The 21,560-nt window shown below is 42.8% G+C and overlaps 1 protein-coding gene across 3 annotated transcripts in view; it reads left to right on the plus strand.

Moving 5' to 3' along the window:
* Positions 1 to 917: 917 nt before the first annotated feature.
* TPST2 (tyrosylprotein sulfotransferase 2) overlaps positions 918 to 21,560 on the plus strand; it is a 423,271-nt gene continuing 402,628 nt past the window's right edge. Inside the window, exon 1 of one of the 3 annotated variants that reach the window (XM_078667306.1) lies at positions 918 to 1,040. The gene's annotated coding sequence lies outside the window, so the exon portion shown is untranslated. Of the gene's footprint in view, positions 1,098 to 21,560 lie in introns of all 3 variants that reach the window. The other 2 variants (XM_078667304.1, XM_078667305.1) reach the window with 2 other exon arrangements.

Genomic DNA, 21,560 nt, shown 5'->3' on the forward strand with positions numbered 1-21,560 from the left:
GGAGGAGTGCGCCTTGAGGGAAAATACGGCTGGGGGCATGTGCGCGCGCTTTTAAGCTCAATGCGCAGGCGCATTGAGCTTAAAAGTCACGGGCACTGCAAGGAATCGCCACGATTCCTTGCAAGTTGGACAAAGAGTGGATAAGCCCCCATAGTCTCGCTTGCTCGATGCGCATGCGCATCGACAGGCGAGACCTAAAAACGCTTAAAATAAAATAAATGTAAAGATACTATTGGGCAATGGGATGTTGTGCTTTCACCAGACGTAGGTAATGGTGGATCGTGGCATCCCACACAACAAAATAAATAACATCCGATGAGAAAATAACGTAGTCTCACGCATGTATACCTAAATACCCACAATTGTGCATCCCAAACGCGGAATATCTCAGACTGCGTGCCTATTCTACCAGTCTCGCTGCTCCCCAATACTTACCATAGCTCCTTCGGGAGGGATCTGGAGCAGTGAAAGCGCCCTAAGCCCGCGGCCATCTTTAAATTGTGTTCGGTGTGACAATTAATCACAAAACTGAGTTTTTTTCTATACATTTCGATTATTACTTTTCCTTTTCAGTAAGTTTGTAGCGGTAAGGTGATTCCCCATTTTACTGGATGCTTGGTTTTTAGCAATTGCTTTATATATCTACAGCTACATTCTTAAAGAAACGGAAGCAAAAAAACGCCAGACTTCTTTCAAACGAGCATGGATTAGCTGCTTTTACGGTATGTGTCTGCGAACGTGCGTTAAGAAGAATTCCCTTCAGCGTGTAACCGAATGTAACGTAACAGCCCGTCACGTTTGCTACAGACGTCACTGTGAGTATCGGTATATCGCAACAGGCTGTAGCCGAAAGACAATGCGCAAGCTCAGAGCGCTGACCAGGGCTGGGGAGACGGTTGGAGAACAGTGGGCAGATGCTCAGATGAGGGGGCGGGGACAGGAAGCACAGGGGGCGGGGTGGAGTATGGTTGCGACCGCAGTAGGAGGAGAGGTGGGAGGTCTGAAGCTCTCCAGCTAGCGGCTGCTTGTGTGTGAGAGAGGTAAGGTGACGGCAAGAGGAGACCCCCTGTTGCAAAATCCTACTGTTCTAACTCGAGGTACGCTCAGTGCAGTGCCATGTGACTGTTTCTGTGGCACCCCTAGTTATTTGCCGCTCCGCGTTCAGTTTGATTCTGTGCTGGGGGTGGGAGAAGATTGAGGATTCCGCTATGGCGAGGTAGCCTTGGGCCACTGCCGGTGCACTAGGTGGTCAAATAGAGATCCAACATGCTTATTTACATTTTGTTCGTTAGCAGAGAGTTCGCGAAGAACCGACAGAGGGGTGGGCTTCACGTGGGCAGATGAGATAGTCGGCTAAACAACCATTAAATACGTAAATAAACAATTCAACGTAGTTTACATTTTTGACGCTACCTGGTGCTGCACTTGGACCTGTTTAGGCTAAGGTGACACTCGATAGAACTTAATTGTATAGGTTTCGGACTCCTACCTATTTCAGAGACTACCTATTTCAGAGACAGTCTGCTGAACCAGTGCAATTGTTATATCAAAGTGCTTCCGTAGCCCAATTGTTGATGCCGGCCACTATAGTTGCAGTATAGTTATATTGATCCGATAATGAAGGATCTGATCATTGAATATGTTTAGAGCAGTAAGGACCCGGTTTATTTAGCTGTTTTCCTTTAGTTGGTGTACAAATTCTAGTCAAGCATTAATTAAAGCAAATACATTGTAATGTTCTATGGCCTCGAAAATAACATTTTCTGTAAACGCGCCCAGGGAAGCAGGGAGATATAGTGATCCCGCCTCCATTTTTAAAGGCTGTGATACTTAAATGTTGAGCTAAAATAAAAAATCATAGGCACCCGTCTTAACTGTGCCATAAATGTTGGTTTTGGAAAGCAGGGTCACTGCTTGTGAGGTGCAAATATTATAATGTATTTGTTTGTTTCCCTCAATAATAGCCTCTCTTTTCTTGTGTTATCTGCTGAGTGTTGAATTCCGATCACCCTGGATGTCTTTACTCCCCAGAGAAGCGGTTTGGGGAGGGGAGCGATTTTGAATGGAGGTGAAGGGTAGACTTGTAACGGACCAGCAAGCAGATACCACGGGACTCTATAGAGTTTCTCTATGGACTGCTTACCATCCTTAATTTCGCTGACTATAGGATGTGCATCCTCTTTAGAGGTGGCTACAGGTTTTTTTACCACTAGACTTTGGTCCTTAACTGATTTGAGGGTAAACTGTTGATCACTCCGTGTTTCCTTTTTTATGTAAACGTAGAACTCGAGGAAATAAGCGGTTTACAACCGTGCAATATCAGTACGTGATGACTGTCTCTAAGTAACTTAAGCGTCAGCACAATGATTTGTTATACCCGCAGGCACCAGATGTTTTTTAATGTCTTGGTATCATCTCAGTCTTTCGTCTAACGCATTTTGCTTTCAGCTATATGTTTTCATGATTATGATTTGCATGCAAACCTACATCGTTTATGGGTCAAGAAAGTAGGTCTAATAAGAAGGGATTCTAAACTATAGTATGGGCAGTTTTACCAATACCGTTTCATGATAGTGGGAGTCAGGCACGCAGCACCTGGATCTTTAGTGAAGTTACAGCTTGCAGTAGGTAATTTATTGCATGACTAAGGACATAACTATTCGATACCTGGTAAATGGAAGCTATTTACTGAAATGGTTGTGGAACCCAAATTAAAGTTGCGTTTATACCTATTTTAAGTGGCTCCTTGTGCACATTTCAACACAGAAAGGCATAATGTAAGGGGATGAAAGCTGTTTAATAGTAAATCGTTTTTAGTCCTGTTTCCAACCGAGGACAGCATCATAGTAAGAGAAACTCTGTATCTAAGTGCTTAGTTTGCTCTTGAGGCACTTCCTTTTGAGTTCATATTTTTAGGCTGGTGTTTCCTAATAATTTAATTTGTCTTTTTGGATGGACTAAGGTTACCCGATGAATCCATGTCATCATGGATGCCATTTTCCGGTCTTGAACTTTACTTTTTCACTTCCTGCATTGCTAGGGGTTGTGGTTTTAGTTTAATTTAAGTGAACCAATTGGACTAATACTCTTGATAACAATGATTGGTAAATATGAAGCCTAGAAATGTAACTTGATATCACTATTGTCATGGAGCTGTATGGACGCTGCACACATCCCTTGTTTCACATTAAATCTTATACATTTTTCTTTTCTCACAGCTATTAGTTAAATGCTAATTTTATAATTTTTGTCCCCTTCACATGTATTTCATAATTTGAACTCATTCATCCCCATATCACATTGTCTTCTTTCATGCGGGCGTACAAACTATTGAAAGAGGTGAATGGATTATATTGTCCCCTATAACTTGTCATACAATCTTAACTTTGAAAAAACGAGATTTGTGACCTGTGATAGCATGTTATTGATATCTCATCATCCTTTAACTAGGTCTAGGATTTTTTTAGAAACTTGAGGTGGCCAAATACTTGTCAAGAATGAACAGATAATCTAGGAAAAAACTAGTTGAAATTCTTGTCATCAGCCACAAAGGAGCTGATTCGTAACACGTAGCTGTACTCCTGGATTTTTCTGCATGTTTAACGGATTTCAAAAGTCCCTTGAGCACTGAAGAGACACCTTCCATATGAACACCTGCAGATTATTTAGAGGTGGGCGAGCCACTGAAAGCTTGAGCAAGTCTCGAGCTAGATGCCTGGCTGTGGTGCAGCTCGAGGTCTTCGTGATCCCTTGAGTCCAAAAGGTGCCAAGCTTTCATGTGGCTTCCGTCTGTTAACCACACTTTAATCTCATTTGCCAAGAATAAAAGACAATGCGTTCATTTTTTAAAATATAAAACAGGGGAACGAAATAGCTGTCTAGTGGCTGAATACATATCTACAAAACCTGGGATCAGTCCAGGCTTCCCTGTTTAATTGTGTGAAACTAGGTGACTATTTTATGTCTCCGAGCCTCCTGTTTTTTAAGCACATAACACCACACTTCAAATACATGACTTGTCTTTTATTTCAGTAATTGTAATGGCCTCTGGGCAGAGGCGGGGCATGAATGTGTCTGAGTTCACATTTAAAAACTGGCAATACCCCTCAGTGCCATCTGGTGGGCTAAGGGTAAACGCTCCCGCATATTTAAAAAAAAACACACGCACACTTTGAGTTTTGAAAAGACAGACATTATCATAGTTTTAAATGGTGTTTGTTGAACGGTTTCCCTGGCAGGAAACTTCCAGGGCCTATCCCATGCACAGGCTTTTAGAGCCAAGCCAGATCATAGGCTCAGCTCTCACTGTTAATTTTTTGGCTCGCCCACCTCTCAGATTACCTCCAAGAATAGTTTATGAGGAAATATTAATTTGTACAATTCCTCCCCTATTTCAGTTTGGAAAATATATTAAGGGGATGTTATGTGCTCTTTCGGGGGTTTAGTTACACTGCTTCTACATAGTTTGGGCTTTGTTGTTTGAACCTAGGGTGACAAATGCACTGCCAATGTTGGTAACAGAGATCAAATATGACTTTGTAGCATTCAGGGCATTAACAATAAGCACTCCAGTGGCAGCCCCACTAACCTCCACTGCTGATTTTTAGGTCTCGCACCTGGCGACGCAGCGCTGTCGCCAGCTAGCTATTGTTGCTGACTTGCCTCGGAAGGGAGACAGGAGATGGGCACGCACAGGGGCGAATGGAGCTTGTGAACACGCACGTACAGACACATGGTGTGCACATCTCCTGTCCTCCTTCCGTCCTCGCAAGCCACAAGCAGTCCTTCAACATCAACCAGCTCTTTTTTCGTTTTTGTGGATAACAAAACTTGGTTGACGGACCCTGCCTGCAGAGACACACCCACTACTACCTTTGCCGCGCTGCATACTTCGCTGAGTCTTACCGAGAAGCAGTACGGAACCGGAGAGCAGTCAACAGTGCAGCGGCAAGTAAGTGAAGTGTTCGTCGGCTTCTGCATTTTGGACGGTGGGGAGGTTTAAAGGTACAATACGAGGAACTATAAGGACAACAAATAGATTCCCTCGTTTAATACGGACAGCACCATATGTTTTAGTTTCTTAAGGCGGCAGCTGCATAATGTCGGAAGAAACAGTAAGAGGTCGGGAGGCCGCCTCCAAGGAACTATTTAGCAATCTACCCAAGGTAACCAATAAGGGGATTGCCTCTGCATCGCGCGGGCAGGTAACGGTCTCGACAACGGAAGCACAAATTAAAGATCTTTTCAAACGTTGGAAAAGTGCATGCGTAGCGAGTGCACCAAATGGTGGGAACATAAATCACTGTCAATGTATATAGCAGAGGGCCCAGTCCCTCTACGTTTACGAATTCTCCTGGCACCCAGCTATGAAAAACCTCACCCCGAAATGTTAAAGAGATGGGGTCAATGCAATTTGGACGCTTCAGCTAATTTGGTGCAACTACTGATAGAATACGCAGAAATTGATCGTTTGGATTTACTAAAAGAATTGGAGGAGATAAACACAAGTCTGCAAAAATTTGAACCAAACGACATGATAGCAATGTCCAGAAAAGCAATACAGGAACGGCTAATACAGCATGAAGAAAAAATCAAAGCACGCAAGGCTTACAAATTTGCGCGCGATAAAAACGATTACGAGCAAGGAAAAATCTATACATTTGCGTGTAAATTCGATAACGCAAAATAAATAAAAATGAATCCGAAGCATGCCCCCGCAAATGTACCATCCACATCAGTTGGAAACATGCAAGAAAATCATGCAGAACCTGCTCCTGGAATTAGCGATACTGACTCAGTGAACAGCAGAATATACTCTGACGACAGTAGTTCAACCAACATAACCACAGGAGGGCCTCAAATGGTACTCGACCTCGGTGAGGAAGTTGATTTTTTAGTAAGTGCGTGCCTCCAAACTCTGCGCCCTCTCAATCGGCGTCAACAACAGCAACAAAACGGGCCAGAATTAACAGAAGCCGCAAAGAACGCCGGAAAAAACATAAATACAAACAGCAACAAAAAACCCAAAAAGAGGAATCAATACTGGCGCAAAAAGAATTAAAAGACAGAACAATAATAAATCTATCAACTACTACACTTACTATCGCTGAAAACCAACTTCTAAGCCTAGGATCATCACATTGCCCTCTGACAGACTTCAACTATACTTCTACCAGAATAGACATTTTTCGATTTATACGGAAACTGAAACTACGCACATTTTTCAACATTAAAGATGGTCTGAATAACACCATGGAGACTAATGTACAATCTACTACCAATGTATTCCAGGCCCGGGATGCAAAAGCATTGCTTACCTTGCAACAAATGGGCACTGAGAATAACCAGGTGGATTGCAATCTGTCCACACAACAGGAACTTGTGGAAACTGATATTGAGCAGTCTGGTGCGCGCATGAGCCCGTTCAAACCAACTTCTTGTTTCATGCCAACTATGCCAAAAGACTCTATCGATTCATTTCATGAGGTAGTCACATCTGATTTGAAAAAACTTTATCACCAGGTGAAACATCGAAAAAGAATTAAAAGCCATAAAGAAATGCAATATTGGGCCCTCATTTCGAAACTGAAGAATGATCATAAAAATATTGTGTGCAGCTCTGACAAAGGGGGGAACATAGCAGGGGTGTGGAATTCCTATCGCCCGACGCCCGAGACATGTTGGTTTCTGTCAAGGGCAAGAAGATTGAATGTGGATTTTGCCCGACGGACAACTAGATATTAACTAACCATAAGCAGGATAAAGCTGTTGCACTCTGGTGCACACAGACCGTCACAAAAGCATAATGAAATTCAATCCGCATGGGAAAACTATCACGACTTGTAATAGACTAGAAGCACAAAAATCTAGCCTGATATTTGCCAAGGAAATACATTAAAACCATTCCGCAGGAAACTGCATTCTTGCTGTGAGGGTGTGTTTAGGGCCAGGCACTGTTTTGCTATTGGTCGCGAGGCGCCACACACTGTTCGTGAGGCAGTGAAGGAGGGAGAACAAAGACAATGCAGTTTTGTATAATTCATCTTCAGAAGCAGCTGGTAAGAGGTTGGGGGGCTGGGAGGGATTCTCCCCACACCAAATCTCGTTGCTCTCAGCTGGAATGTTTATGACCGAGTTTCCTGCCTGCCTCTCCTTGCAGCTTGCGCCTCGTGGTTCTGACTTCTGTGCCCCTGCCCCAGCTATTAGTTCCCCCAGGGCCTCTGATACCTTCTCACATTGGTGTTTTCTTCCACTCGGGCTCCAATATCCGCCCCATGCCTGATGGTGGTGTTTCTTTCTTTCCCTCCCCATCAGGCTTCCTATGATAATGGCTCTTGTCACATAACGCTCTTGCGCTCATTCTTTCCCCTCAAATCCATCCCTCACATACTTGATCCTGCCAGGCTTCTGATGTCCAATATTCAGACTAAGGGAAACTGGGAAATATGGAGTGTGTCAGATCGATTTATGTATTTTCACTTCTGTGCTTAGGGGCCTAGGTTTGTGTGCAAGGGTATATGGATACAGTCACTGCACCACAGAATCACTCACAAACCGTCTTTTGAAAGCTATTTATTTTCTCTACAAGAGCCAAAATAAGTGAACGCCACTACCTGGTCTTAAACCAGCAGGCCATCGGCCGTCAACCAGCTGTCAAGCGGACTCACATCTCCAATACAGGCTACATTTCTCCATTCTTCCCTGCACTGAGAGCGTGTCGAACCTGTCTGTTTTTTTCCATGTGTTGATTCCAGAAGGCAAGTTCACCTTTCTAATGGCACTTAATGCAACTGCTTGATATCATGCACTGACCAGGCAACAGGATAAACCATTTGGGAAGTGTTTTGCTGCATGGTAGGCCTGCTGAATGTGTTTGCTGCAGTGTGCCTGTGTGTTTGCAGGTTGTGTGTATTTGTTTACAGGGTTCGCCTATCTGTAGTTATGTGCTATCAGCAGATTGTGTAGGGTGGAATTGTGCGCGTTTGGAAGGTGTCTGTGTTTGTCATTGCAATGTTGAGTGTATGTGTGGCACAAGTGTCTCTGCATTGGGTTGTGTGTATCAAAGGTGGAAGGTGTGTGCATGTGTGTACCTCAAGGTCTGTCTCTCTGTGTCGGAGTATGTGTCTGCAGGGACTTTCTCTGCATACTCTGTGTGTCTATGCAAGGGGGTTTGTATTTCTTTTCAATAATGTGTGCTCTGTTCCAGGGTGTGTGTATCAGTGCCAGTCTGTGTGGGTGTCACTCCCAGAGTGGGTCTGTCTCTGCAGGGAGGGTTTGTGTGTCTGCCAGGGAAACTGTGTCTGTAGTTGGGTACTGTGTCTTGAGGTGTGTGTCTCTCAAAAAGTGTGCATCTGCTGTGTCATGTGTGCAGGGTTTCATGTGTGTTCGCAGGGTTTGATGTGTGTCTCCACTAATGTGTATGTCTCTGACGGGCTCGTGCATCTGTGCAGTGGCAGTGTTTGTTTAGTGGACTTGTGTGTTTGAGCAGTGGGTTTGTGTGTGCAGTCCGAGGGATACTGAGCCACAGTCCTACTACTGGGTTAAGGCAGGACTACAAATGGCCTTTGACTTTATTGCAGACATGACTTTCCAATGCCCCTTAGGGCTGGTGAATAAAATTCACCTGTAATCAAGCTGTTCACATTTTGGTCCGACATATTACTCTGAAGCAAATTGGCTTCAATGTACCCAAATATTTTGCTGTGAGAAAAGGGGAGAATGTCATGAATTGGAAATAATTTGATTTGAAATCATATTCCAGAGATCATAGTTTAAAAAAAGCATTAAGTGCTGTGAACTATCTTCAGGCTGTTCAATCACTGACCAACCGAGACAACACAATTTAATGTTAAATTCCAAAATTTTTATTTTTCTTTTTTTTTGCTTTGGTGCTCACCTACATCATTTATTTCTCTCCATTTGTTCTACTAATTCAAACCGTTACTGAAAAATCCTATATTAATAGAATTTATTAGCTACTCCATAAGTGAGCTCCCTCAGTCGTATTAGTGACTACGAGAGGGTTTATTTGTTCCCTTATAGAATCTCCTTGTGCTTTTCTCACAGCTGTGAGTGTTGGCATAGCCATCATTCAGAGCACCTTCTCCTAGCGATGGGGGAAAAAAATGTTTCATCACCGGGTGAGTGAATTCACCTATGTAGTCCAGGTGGGAGAGGGCTTCAACTTCGCCCATAAGCTCCTCGGTTGTGAGGGAGCTTTTTTGAAGCTCCCCTTACAGTACAGAGTGAATAAGAGGTTATTAATCCTCCCCTATTTAGCCCTCTTTTCTCTAGGTGGCTTTAAACGAGAACCTCCCGTTTCTCTTAAAGTGATCCCAGCATAATGGAGGCATGTGAGGAAAATTTTCCAGTCCCTCTGCAGTGAACTCCCCTATATGCCAAGAATGGCTGAGAGAGATAATCATATAATTACTGGTTCCGCCTCCTCCTCTTCCTCATGCAGTTTCAAAGGGCCACATTAAGTCAAAGTAATTACGCAGGTTACTTTCTGTATCAACCTGTCCTTTTTGTGAAATCACTGATGACACTTTAGTGATGAGAGAGATGGACAGTTGCTTTGTATCTTGGGTTTTAGAGGGCACAGGCTTAAGTACCTCTCCCCAGCATGGAGGTCCTGCATGTCATGCTTCCCTGCTTTTAATGCATCACTGCATTTCCTTGTTCTACTTCTGTGCAGGGGTGTGGAATTTATAAAATAAACTGCTTGTCCTAGGGATGAAAAGCAACTCAAATCTACTTGTCCTAAAATAAAATCTACTTGTCCCACCTATCGATAACATCAGTCACAAGGGCGAACACGAAAACCTTTGCCCATTATATAGCTTGAATATCTTATCTGTATTTGGGTGTGGTAAGTTTAAGTTAATGTTTTCAGGATGGTTTATATGTATATTGGTAAGTGGATATAGATGCAGCATAGATTGAATGAATGTACCATTAAGGTGGTACATTACAAGGCTGCGTTGTGGGCATGATTGGGTCAAGAGTTGTCAAACGTGTACTACAAGTTGATGTGCTCGTGTTGCTCACTCTGGATGTGCTGCTGAAGAGAAAATACTGACACAACTGAATGGCCTGTTACCATGCTATGCACAGGATGGTGCTAGCAATTGTGTCTAATATGTACTGTTGATATAATGAGGGGGGTCTGTTTTCTGTAGGGGTGTTAGTTGTAACAAGGCACAGATAGAGGAATATAACCTCCACGGTCAGATGAACAGATCCCACAGCTGTTTTCTGATAGGCCCTGCGACATCCACAGAAGTAGAACAAGGAAATGCAGTGATGCATTAAAAGCAGGGAAGCATGACATGCAGGACCTCCATGCTGGGGAGAGGTACTTAAGCCTGTGCCCTCTAAAACCCAAGATACAAAGCAACTGTCCATCTCTCTCATCACTAAAGTGTCATCAGTGATTTCACAAAAAGGACAGGTTGATACAGAAAGTAACCTGCGTAATTACTTTGACTTAATGTGGCCCTTTGAAACTGCATGAGGAAGAGGAGGAGGCGGAACCAGTAATTATATGATTATCTCTCTCAGCCATTCTTGGCATATAGGGGAGTTCACTGCAGAGGGACTGGAAAATTTTCCTCACATGCCTCCATTATGCTGGGATCACTTTAAGAGAAACGGGAGGTTCTCGTTTAAAGCCACCTAGAGAAAAGAGGGCTAAATAGGGGAGGATTAATAACCTCTTATTCACTCTGTACTGTAAGGGGAGCTTCAAAAAAGCTCCCTCACAACCGAGGAGCTTATGGGCGAAGTTGAAGCCCTCTCCCACCTGGACTACATAGGTGAATTCACTCTCCCGGTGACGAAACATTTTTTTCCCCATCGCTAGGAGAAGGTGCTCTGAATGATGGCTATGCCAACACTCACAGCTGTGAGAAAAGCACAAGGAGATTCTATAAGGGAACAAATAAACCCTCTCGTAGTCACTAATACGACTGAGGGAGCTCACTTATGGAGTAGCTAATAAATTCTATTAATATAGGATTTTTCAGTAACGGTTTGAATTAGTAGAACAAATGGAGAGAAATAAATGATGTAGGTGAGCACCAAAGCAAAAAAAAAGAAAAATAAAAATTTTGGAATTTAACATTAAATTGTGTTGTCTCGGTTGGTCAGTGATTGAACAGCCTGAAGATAGTTCACAGCACTTAATGCTTTTTTTAAACTATGATCTCTGGAATATGATTTCAAATCAAATTATTTCCAATTCATGACATTCTCCCCTTTTCTCACAGCAAAATATTTGGGTACATTGAAGCCAATTTGCTTCAGAGTAATATGTCGGACCAAAATGTGAACAGCTTGATTACAGGTGAATTTTATTCACCAGCCCTAAGGGGCATTGGAAAGTCATGTCTGCAATAAAGTCAAAGGCCATTTGTAGTCCTGCCTTAACCCAGTAGTAGGACTGTGGCTCAGTATCCCTCGGACTGCACACACAAACCCACTGCTCAAACACACAAGTCCACTAAACAAACACTGCCACTGCACAGATGCACGAGCCCGTCAGAGACATACACATTAGTGGAGACACACATCAAACCCTGCGAACACACATGAAACCCTGCACACATGACACAGCAGATGCACACTTTTTGAGAGACACACACCTCAAGACACAGTACCCAACTACAGACACAGTTTCCCTGGCAGACACACAAACCCTCCCTGCAGAGACAGACCCACTCTGGGAGTGACACCCACACAGACTGGCACTGATACACACACCCTGGAACAGAGCACACATTATTGAAAAGAAATACAAACCCCCTTGCATAGACACACAGAGTATGCAGAGAAAGTCCCTGCAGACACATACTCCGACACAGAGAGACAGACCTTGAGGTACACACATGCACACACCTTCCACCTTTGATACACACAACCCAATGCAGAGACACTTGTGCCACACATACACTCAACATTGCAATGACAAACACAGACACCTTCCAAACGCGCACAATTCCACCCTACACAATCTGCTGATAGCACATAACTACAGATAGGCGAACCCTGTAAACAAATACACACAACCTGCAAACACACAGGCACACTGCAGCAAACACATTCAGCAGGCCTACCATGCAGCAAAACACTTCCCAAATGGTTTATCCTGTTGCCTGGTCAGTGCATGATATCAAGCAGTTGCATTAAGTGCCATTAGAAAGGTGAACTTGCCTTCTGGAATCAACACATGGAAAAAAACAGACAGGTTCGACACGCTCTCAGTGCAGGGAAGAATGGAGAAATGTAGCCTGTATTGGAGATGTGAGTCCGCTTGACAGCTGGTTGACGGCCGATGGCCTGCTGGTTTAAGACCAGGTAGTGGCGTTCACTTATTTTGGCTCTTGTAGAGAAAATAAATAGCTTTCAAAAGACGGTTTGTGAGTGATTCTGTGGTGCAGTGACTGTATCCATATACCCTTGCACACAAACCTAGGCCCCTAAGCACAGAAGTGAAAATACATAAATCGATCTGACACACTCCATATTTCCCAGTTTCCCTTAGTCTGAATATTGGACATCAGAAGCCTGGCAGGATCAAATATGTGAGGGATGGATTTGAGGGGAAAGAATGAGCGCAAGAGCGTTATGTGACAAGAGCCATTATCATAGGAAGCCTGATGGGGAGGGAAAGAAAGAAACACCACCATCAGGCATGGGGCGGATATTGGAGCCCGAGTGGAAGAAAACACCAATGTGAGAAGGTATCAGAGGCCCTGGGGGAACTAATAGCTGGGGCAGGGGCACAGAAGTCAGAACCACGAGGCGCAAGCTGCAAGGAGAGGCAGGCAGGAAACTCGGTCATAAACATTCCAGCTGAGAGCAACGAGATTTGGTGTGGGGAGAATCCCTCCCAGCCCCCCAACCTCTTACCAGCTGCTTCTGAAGATGAATTATACAAAACTGCATTGTCTTTGTTCTCCCTCCTTCACTGCCTCACGAACAGTGTGTGGCGCCTCGCGACCAATAGCAAAACAGTGCCTGGCCCTAAACACACCCTCACAGCAAGAATGCAGTTTCCTGCGGAATGGTTTTAATGTATTTCCTTGGCAAATATCAGGCTAGATTTTTGTGCTTCTAGTCTATTACAAGTCGTGATAGTTTGTTCATGCGGATTGAATTTCATTATGCTTTTGTGACGGTCTGTGTGCACCAGAGTGCAACAGCTTTATCCTGCTTATGGTTAGTTAATATCTAGTTGTCCGTCGGGCAAAATCCACATTCAATCTTCTTGCCCTTGACAGAAACCAACATGTCTCGGGCGTCGGGCGATAGGAATTCCACACCCCTGTCTGTGGATGTCGCAGGGCCTATCAGAAAACAGCTGTGGGATCTGTTCATCTGACCGTGGAGGTTATATTCCTCTATCTGTGCCTTGTTACAACTAACACCCCTACAGAAAACAGACCCCCCTCATTATATCAACAGTACATATTAGACACAATTGCTAGCACCATCCTGTGCATAGCATGGTAACAGGCCATTCAGTTGTGTCAGTATTTTCTCTTCAGCAGCACATCCAGAGTGAGCAACACGAGCACATCAACTTGTAGTACACGTTTGACAACTCTTGACCCAATCATGCCCACAACGCAGCCTTGTAATGTACCACCTTAATGGTACATTCATTCAATCTATGCTGCATCTATATCCACTTACCAATATACATATAAACCATCCTGAAAACATTAACTTAAACTTACCACACCCAAATACAGATAAGATATTCAAGCTATATAATGGGCAAAGGTTTTCGTGTTCGCCCTTGTGACTGATGTTATCGATAGGTGGGACAAGTAGATTTTATTTTAGGACAAGTAGATTTGAGTTGCTTTTCATCCCTAGGACAAGCAGTTTATTTTATAAATTCCACACCCCTGACATAGTGATCTGGCCTCAGGCACAATACAATGCTGAAGCTAACAGACAACTCTCAGATATTGCCTGTTACCAGATTGCTAACATGAAAGAGTATGACCAGGCCAGAGACTCACTAAAAAAGATGCTACACAGGTATAGGAGAGAGGGCCTTATATCAATGCAGGAATTTACATTTCTTAATGTTGACCATCCAGTCATGCCCAGGTTTTACCTAATACCAAAGATACACAAAGGTACATTACCAACTCCGGGCAGACCAATAATTTCTGCCATAGACAGCATGGCAGAACATCTGGCGCAATTTATTGATTATTTTTTGCAAGAGCTGGTGACTAATTTACCTACTTTTATCAAAGACACTGGGGATTTTTTGAAGAAAATTAAAGACATCCCATGGACATCAAATTCTTTACTTATAACTTTGGACATAGAAGCTCTTTATACGAGCATTGAACATCAAGCAGGTCTAACAGCACTAGAATATTTTTGGGGAACAAGACCTCTCCATCGTTATAACCATAACAAAATGATTTTAGAATTTGTAACTTGGTGTCTTCACAATAACTACTTTGTCTTTGGTAAAGATGTATATCTACAGAAGAGGGGTGTCGCCATGGGGGCCTGCTTTTCCCCCAGCTACGCATGCTTGCACGTAGGCTGGAGGGAGAGGTGGGTCCTCATGGGAGAGCACTTTCAAACATTTTTGGAGCATGTGGCATTATGGGTTCGTTACATTGACGACGTGTTTTTAATTTGGAAGGGCGATGAAGAGAGTGCTAGAATGTTTATCTCAGGTCTCAATATCAATTCAGTAAATCTGAAATTGACTTCAAACATCAGTAGAGACTATGTGGACTTTCTAGATGTTAGTGTCCCCTAAAAATAACAAACTTTCCACCACCCTTCACAGAAAAGATACAGCTGGGAACTCGACCCTTCACATGAGTAGCGCCCACCCACGTCACGTCATAGACAATATACCCTATGGCGAACTGCTTCGCCTCAAACGAATCTGTAGTAGTGAAGTGGAATTTGGTAAATGCACTTCTGAGGCAGTGACCAGATTCGAAGCTAGAGGGTACACTGATAAGATACTCAATATGGCAATCAATAAAACCAAGCAAAGAACCAGAGAGTCACTGTTTTTACCCAAATCTTCCAATAACAACACAGGTATAGATCAAACCAAGTGTAACATCAGGTTTATTACAGCGTTCAGTTGCCAGGAAAGGAAAATCAGGGCTATTCTGACCAAGAGTTGTCCCATTCTTATGACGGACAGTGTTCTGTCATCTCAACTCCCTAGCAACCCCATTGTTGCATTCCGCATAGTTTCCATGAGAACATTGGTGTCTAACCCCTTTCCTGAATTAGCCATAAGTACATCTTGGTTCAAACCCCGGCCGGGGTTTTATAAATGTTCAAGCTGCAGAGCTTGTAAATTTGGGATAAATACTACCCACTACAGTACCCCCTTTAGTGCCGTTCCATTGTCCATCAAAGGAAATTACAGTTGCAAGACGGAGTATGCTGTATATGTTCTGGGGTGCACCTGTGGCCTGAGATATGTTGGCAGCACCAGGCTACAGGTGCATGCCAGAATATTGCAGCATCTTCGAGCAATTGTCAATAATGACAGTTCTTACCCTGTCGCGAGACACTTTAGGAGTGCACACAATAACAACTTACAGTGTCTCACTTATTTTGTACTCACCTCTGTACCCAATCCTCGAAGGGGAGGTGACAGGGACAAATTGCTTCGCCAACTTGAATCAAAGATGATACTAGAACTGGATAGTAAGGTTCCCAATGGACTTAACACGACAGAGGACCTTTACCATTTTCTGTAGGGCTCTATGGAAGATAAGGGGATGGCAATGTCTGATGGATTTCTTTGGGTGGATACTCTATATACACTGTTCCTTGGTTCTGAGCCTCCTTTGCCCGTCTTGATTTCATTCTGTAACATTGTATATTTTTATGAGTCATTACATTTATCTTATTCTTTAAGTAAAACATTTTTTTTCTTTTATTAGAAAATACTTTTTTCTTTACATAACACGGGGTGACACAGTTCTGGTTTATTAAATCCAGCTGTATGGGTACATTTAACTCTTTCATGGCAATTTTTGTTAATTTTCCCAAATACCATCATAGGTTCCACTATTTCCATCTAAAAAAATGTTAAGTGTAGGTTGTTCAGGCCCTATAACACTATGGGGCTGCCATCTATTTCAGATGTCTCCATCAACAGTGACGTTAATTGATTTATTCATGACAGCACTTGTATTCATTAGTAGACATTGTATGAATTGATCCGTTTACATTGCGACATTTTGCACATTCCATTAATGGAAAAAATAGTTTTTAGAAATTAGTATATTTGTATGTGGTTTTTAAGTATTTAAAATATTACTTTTAACACATGTTATACTATTTGCACGTTGCACAAATGTTTACAATATGCGAGATTTTGCACATTTATATCATGCTGCTAACAATTTGATACAATGTTCTTAGATCACTAAGTACTGTATTCAGCCAGCTTGTCAAAACCTACATTTATTTATGACACTTCTGCATTTATGCAGGTATATACTTTCTTGAATTAATGTAATTAGAAATAATTATGTTTTATTAGTGGAACAAAGATATATTATATTTGTATGCAAGGGATTCCTTCAAATGACCTCTCATGGAGCCATGTTCACTTTCATAGTTTGTTGTTTGTCTATTAGTCACATGGTGTACATCACACCATATAAGAATAAGGCATTTGCATTCGCATTTTATTGTGATCAAGGGCATCCGCCCGAAACGCGTCATTCCGCTGTTTGAAACTGGTGCAATAAAACATCTTGCCTTACTTTTGGGTTTCGCTGGTCTCTGTACCCACTGGTTGGAAGTTCAAGATCGTGTGTTTGGATTTATATATATATATATATATATATATATACGCACGTGAGCTCCAAGCGTGGCACGGTTTCGTGTGCATGCTGCCTCACCCCACTTACCGGCTCTGTGCTGCTCCTTGGCTGGTCTCCGTCTTCAGCCGGTCACTGCAGCAACAGGCGGGGCTCCGTCTTGTTTTTACAGTGGTCAGTGGTCTATATGCAGATAACTGGCGTTCCTAAGTCTGCGACCAAGCTCTGTTATTTGGAGGTACTGATGTGCAGAAAAATATTTTAGAACCAGAACCCATGTCTTTAGAGAAGTTTTTGTCATTTGTTTCCTCTCGTATGGCACCAGCAAGAGAAACCATTTGTGCAGTTCGTTTGGTGAGCATCTAAATGTGTTAGAGGGCATGGAATTCCATTTAGGATTTACTAGTGATAAGAAGTTGAATTAACACAAAGTTAGCCCGGCTGACTGTTAAACACATGTGCCACCAACCTTTTTTTTGCAGCTAATCAGTTAATTGTCCTCGTAGTTTGGAAAATAATTTTTAAAAAATATTTTTTGCTGCTTAAAAAATCGGATCATGCATGCCTTTTCTGCTGTATTTTACAAACCTATTTACAACAAGGGGTGGTGATGGACAGAGTCTCTGAATTAAGCAGAGTACTCTCACCCAGTCAAGAGATCAGGGCTAGATCCAACACCGTTTTTTAGCTCATTGCACCATCCCAGTTTCAGAACCTGGCTGTATGCAAATTAGTCTGTCCCTGGCCCAGTGCATCATGGGAACAGGGCAGACCAGACTACAAAAGCCAATTCTTACACTGGGAAGGAAACAAGCTTCCGGGGACCGGTTTCTGGCATTTCAGCCGTCTTCGGCCCGGCTTGCTTGAATCCTGATGGTGCAATGAGCAAGGGACTCACATCTGAGTATACCCTTCCACGCTTAGGGTGGACAAAATTATTTACAACAAGGGGTGGTGATGGACAGAGTCTCTGAATTAAGCAGAGTACTCTCACCCAGTCAAGAGATCAGGGCTAGATCCAACACCGTTTTTTAGCTCATTGCACCATCCCAGTTTCAGAACCTGGCTGTATGCAAATTAGTCTGTCCCTGGCCCAGTGCATCATGGGAACAGGGCAGACCAGACTACAAAAGCCAATACTTACACTGGGAAGGAAACAAGCTTCCGGGGACCGGTTTCTGGCATTTCAGCCGTCTTCGGCCCGGCTTGTTGTAAATATTTTTGTCCACCCTGAGCGTGGAAGGGTATACTCAGACATGAGTCCCTTGCTCATTGCACCATCAGGATTCAAGCAAGCCGGGCCGAAGACGGCTGTAATGCCAGAAACCGGTCCCCGGAAGCTTGTTTCCTTCCCAGTGTAAGAATTGGCTTTTGTAGTTTGGTTTGCCCTGTTCCCATCATGCACTGGGACAGGCACAGACTAATTTGCATACAGCCAGGTTCTGAAACTGGGATGGTGCAGTGAGCTAAAAAACGGTGTTGGATCTAGCCCTGATCTCTTGACTGGGTGAGAGTATTCTGCTTAATTCAGAGACTCTGTCCCTCACCACCCCTTGTTGTAAGTATTTTACAAACCAGCAAAGACCTTGAGATGTAATGCAACCTCACAAATAACTTTATCATAAGTCTGAGAATAGTGTTACTGTTGCCAGAAAAAATGTTCAGAGGACCCCTACATTTCATCTGGATTCTTTAGCCAGTGTATAGAACCAGCCAATTCTAGTATCCAGCAACGGACTAATTAGCTGTAACTTGTTTTGAAGAAAAGGTTTTTAGTGCAGTTCATTCGATCCGGAGCCTTCATAGCAAAATCAGTATTGAAGAGCGTTTTGTGTATTTCACAATTTTTAAAGGAGTTACTGATTGGCAGCTCTTCCCTAAGCAGGCCTTGAGATAAATTCCAGCGATTTCTTTGTGGTGGGGTATTCACAGTGGGAGTGAATGATGTATTTGTTTTAAACCTCGCCTTAAACCCCAAAAGATTATTGGCGATGCAAGCCACAGATCTCTAGAAGCCCAGTGCGGGCAGTTATTGCTCCTTGTAATTTAAACTGGCTGCACATCCTTTTTTTGATCCCTCATCTGCCCTCTGCTGCACCACAGATCTCGTCAGGTCTCCAGTAGGTCAGAAACACACATAGAAAGAAAGGCTGGCAGGTGTCATACTTGCCAGATAATACATTCAACTCCATACACAACCCCCCCCCCCCCGTTCATCTTTTTTTTAATATATTTCAAAATAGTTTTTTATTGTTTTATACAACATATGACATATAATCATCAACGCTTTGTCGTTACAGGGTGGCAACCCAGACAGGTTGTGTTAATGGTAGTACAATTTCACCTTGTATAAGTTTGGCTGCCCCCTATCCACTGTCTTAGTAAGAGGAGATGAGTGTGTGGAAAGGGGAAAGGATAGGAATTAAGGTAGAGAGAAAAAGAGATAGTATTAAGAAGTTTACTTTCTACACGTTAGTGTCGTGATCCTGTGACGGTGTGCCTCAGAGCCGATCGTTTTATTTTGTTAGTACTATTCATGTCCCACTATAAATGTTATTTAAGATGTGGAATTGTTTGGTAACATCCTGTAGGCGCAGATTACAAACTGCTAAACTTAGTTTGGGGAACATGGGCTCGAGTTTTATACTGTTGTTTTTAACGAAGTTTGATGATTAAACAGCATATCACAATGCGAAACCCTAGCTTCTGCTTTTTGTCACAAAGTACATTGTCAAATTACATGGTGTCTGCAGGAGAGATATGAGGCAATAAACTCTACCGCTTCCTTTACCACGCATAAAAAGCAGTATTTTGGTATTTGGCAAGAGACCTTGAAGTTTTGCAAGTAAATAGTTGTCACCGTACCATATGTAATCTGAGTCGGTAGACAAATTAAAGGACTCGGGTTACTTAACCAATGTTTTAGAGAGGATATTGTAGTATGTGGTCGGTAGGGAACTCGGGATTTTTTTTGTAGTTGTTTTTTTTAAATTGTATTTACATGACGAGAATTTACTGTAATATTGTGTGGTTCTTACAACGAAAGGGGTTCTTCGATAAAGGTAACCACAATATTGCAGTGAAAAGTCAGCTACGCATGTTGTTTTAAAAGTACGATAGCAGTGTATTCCTTGCTGTTTGGATGACATCATTGTCTGCAGTGTACACAAACTGTTGTTTTAAATAGATTGCCATTCTTACAATATTTTTTATGCGTTTTGTTTATTAAAGTTGGATTGCCACTGTAACACTGCAGCTTGCGAGTTCTTGAGTAGCGTTTCTGAAAGACATGCATGGACAATAGAACGTTTTCAGTATAATGTGCTGCCAAATACCACTCAGTGTAACTAACATAATGCTTATCCTTTGCTCGGCTACTCCAGTGTACTGGCACGTATGTTTTGTAGCTTGTTTTTCGAAGCATGTCCTGCCAATTTTGGTGAGAGGAGATGTGTTGACAACACATAAGCGCTTGATAATACTGATCTAGACGGTCATTTTCTACTGAAATAGTCGTTCAATTTAGGAACTCTTAATGGAACAACGAAATGCAGCGTTTTAAACTGTAGATTTAGTGAGTTAACTACCAGGTGTGCTACATACCAGGTGTGCTACACCTGCTTCATTTGGATTGAGGTGTGATGCTGCCTCAACTCTGCTCTAGCAAAGAAAAAAAAGATAAACAGACTTTAACATTTGTGAGCTCACACATAAGTCTGACATCTCAAAAAACAAAGAAGTTTGCGAAATGGACTTATGGTTTTTGTCAAGTTTACGGATATGAATACTATGTATATCACGTAATGAATTAAGTTTTTTCGTGGTTACATTGTTTTAAACACCCGATTATGATGTATATTTCACACTGGTCTTTCCGATGCATTGTTAGTCTGTAATTTTTGCGTAATAGTGAACAGCATAAGGGCGAGGCACTCTAAATGAGTGTTTGGGAATTTAAAAGCTTGGGGAAAGTCCAGCAGCATTTCATCTAGCAGGTTCATGTTTCAACGTGGTGCATTATGGGTCATTGAGCCATTCGAGAGTACATGGCGAGGTGATAGGTTTGGTTAGGCATGGGAGGAGGGGTTTCATAACCTGAGTTAATTGCAGGTGAAGAAGAGAACGGTTGAGAACACCATTTTACCTAGGGAATTGTTTGGGGAAGGATTCATGGAGGAAGAAGCAACAAAGGTATGCGAATGGATGGGTTTTAACTGGGGATTTAAGTTATGGGTAACAAGGCAGAAATAATAGGGGCATTTCTCAGTGTTGGGGGTGAGTAAGCATGCGGACAGTATAGTGGGAGAGCTGAGGGTTGTGTACACGTTGAGTATGGGGGAGTTTTCAAGCTTGCGTGTTTAGAGGGAAAGTGCAGTTACAAGGTCACTTTTAGGTCTCGGCCTGCGTAGGCTGTGCATGCGCAGTCTCGCTGGCGAGATCTTATGTTTTACAGAGTGGGGCTTGAACCCGCCCCTCTTCTCCATTGGCTGGCTTCCTAAACGGAGGCCAGCCATTGGAGAAGAGGGGCGTCTGTCCATTTAATCCCCGTCTTTTTGGGATTGAGGGGTGTGTTTTTTCGTTTCTTTGTCTCCTTTTCCCATTGGCTGCAATTTTAGATTCCAGCCAATGGGAAGAGGAGAGAAAGAAAAACACGCCCCCAGTCCGAAAATGACGGGGCTTTTCTGAGAGTCATTTCGGCTTCACCTCAGAGGAAGA

Source organism: Lissotriton helveticus, chromosome 11 (genome assembly GCF_964261635.1).
Source record: "Lissotriton helveticus chromosome 11, aLisHel1.1, whole genome shotgun sequence".
Classification (NCBI taxonomy): Eukaryota; Metazoa; Chordata; class Amphibia; order Caudata; family Salamandridae; genus Lissotriton; species Lissotriton helveticus.